Below are 2,319 nucleotides of genomic sequence, written 5' to 3'. Positions count from 1 at the left end.
GAACTGGCGAAGACAAGGCTGAGGGACGACCTGGTAGATGTCTTATAAGTTGGATCAGGAACATCATCCCAATGACAATCTGGGATGGATCAACGTGAGTGAATTACTAACTGCTATATTCAGCATAGATCCCTGCAGTTATTATTCCGCCCCGCCCTCTGAACTACAGCCAATCAGATTGTTGTGAGCTCTTCTGTTCCTTGTCAGCTGTGACACCCAGGCGGTGACGGCAGCGCAAATGAACGTCACATGCACCAAGACACTGCTCACAGAATGGTGTCATACTTTCCCGAGCACAGATCGTCATCGTTTCCAGCGGATCTGGCCCTGAGCTCCGGTCAGTCCGCGGTCACTCCGGCCACAGTAACAAGCGAGTGAGAGCGAAGACGGGGAGCATGCTCCGGCTCAAGATGGCAAAGGAACATTTCCCCCTGATACTCATTTTCATCGTGCTGCGGAGTTACGGTGAGTAAACGGCGGTGGGAAATTTAACCGGAATTGCCTTCGTTCAGTAAAATGCGAGAATGATTGTTTCCTGAGATAAAAATGTGATCCAGTGATCAGGTGAAGGGATTTCACCAGATAGTGTTACTGTGTTTACTGCTTCCTCCTATAAACCGAGACAGAAATAAAATGAAGAATAAATCACACCAAAAACTCTGTAAAACTACAAAGAGATTGTTCTCTAATTATAGCTGAAGCGTTTCAAAGCGGATGTTTCCAATCTCTCAATAATCACTGATAACGTGACAATAATCTGTCTGGTTACAGACTCCGAGACCTCTTTGTCACAGAAGCCCTTCCCAATGACCGCTGAAGTCGGGCAGATGGTGGAATTAACCTGTCATTGCATTTACGAAGTGGAATTGGTGTCTAGCTACGGCTGGTATAAACAAGGAGTGGGTGAAGCCCCGATACAAATCGACATTTCATCCTGTAACGGGGCGAAATGTAAGTTCTTTTCTAAAAAAGGCAACAGCAAAAAAGTACTTATTCTGGAAATCCACAATGTTCAGGCGAATGACTCGGGTTCCTACTACTGTGCTGATATGGATAGCTATACACCGCTCCAGAAAGCAGCTACATTATTGGTTGGAGGTAAGAGAACAATTGAAATGAATTCTGATCATGCACAGTATTATCATTTTGTGTGAATCAATCGTTGAATATGTCTCAATCTGTGTCCAGACAGTTCCACCAACAAGACGGCGGTGCTGATATTTGTGCCACAGGATGAGGAGAATTCGAGTGAAACCGTCCCCTTGGTGTTTTTGGTCAGTGGACTTTCTTCTAACCGGATTGCTATTTTCTGGAATATTTCCGGCCTGGTAACCGAAGGATCGAGCGATTCCGGTACAATGGCGGAGGACGGGACCTACAGCATCACCAGTCAGATCATGGTGTCGATGGAAATCTGGACTAGTGGCGCTGTCTGTAATTGTATTCTTCTAACGGGGTCTCCAAATAAATATTGGGCAACGAGCGTGTCGTTCCCCAAAGCAGCAGAGACAAGGACAGGTGAGTTGGCGATCTTCACAATAATGGTTTGAATTCAATTTATAATCAATCAGAATGATTAGCTGGAAGATAAGACTCTGAAGCCTGTTAAATAAAAACAAATGCTCTCCAATCTTTATCCCGATAGCTCTGTCACATTTTCCCATTAAACTAGAATCTGGTTTCCCTTTTCGAAGTTATTGAATCTGCTTCAACCGTCCTGTTTACGGAGTAGACTTTGGAATGGACTTGTGATCAGTTCTCTGCTGGATGGGCTTTACAAACAGAAACCAGAAAAAAGTGGAAATTGTTGTCAAAAAATGACTTGTTTTATGAGACATTCATTTATTTTCTCTGAATCTCATTTTCCAGAACCCATCATCCGTGAACATCTGTCTAAACCGGAGAGGCATAAATATCCTGGCCGCGAGGTTTGCTAGTGTCACACGGGAGGGTTTAAACTAGTATGGCAGGGGGTGGGCACGGGAGCAATAGGTCAGAAGGTGAGAGCATTGAGGGAGAACTAGGGAATAGGGACAGTGTGGCTCTGAGGCAGAGCAGACGGGGATAAGTTGCTGAACACAGCGGATCTGGTGGCCTGAAGTGCATATGTTTTAATGCAAGGAGCATTACGGGTAAGGCAGATGAACTTAGAGCTTGGATTACTACTTGAAACTATGATGTTGTTGCCATTACAGAGACCTGGTTGAGGGAAGGGCAGGATTGGCAGCTAAACGTTCCAGGATTTAGATGTTTCAGACGGGGTAGAGGGGGGTGTAAAAGGGGAGGCGGAGTTGCGCTACTTGTTCGGGAGAATATCAA

General features: G+C 45.3%; 1 long non-coding RNA gene across 1 annotated transcript; it reads left to right on the top strand.

Annotated features, from left to right (window-relative positions):
* The first annotated feature begins 293 nt into the window (after positions 1-293).
* On the top strand, positions 294-1,255 carry LOC140403048 (uncharacterized). Its single transcript, XR_011938224.1, has 3 exons — positions 294-465; positions 772-1,098; positions 1,189-1,255. It is a non-coding gene; the product is annotated as an uncharacterized lncRNA (long non-coding RNA).
* The last annotated feature ends 1,064 nt before the right edge of the window (positions 1,256-2,319 follow it).

Source organism: Scyliorhinus torazame, chromosome 26, assembly GCF_047496885.1.
Source record: "Scyliorhinus torazame isolate Kashiwa2021f chromosome 26, sScyTor2.1, whole genome shotgun sequence".
Classification (NCBI taxonomy): Eukaryota; Metazoa; Chordata; class Chondrichthyes; order Carcharhiniformes; family Scyliorhinidae; genus Scyliorhinus; species Scyliorhinus torazame.
Note: the sequence above shows the minus strand (reverse complement) of the source record. Positions and strands in the feature narration are given on the sequence as shown.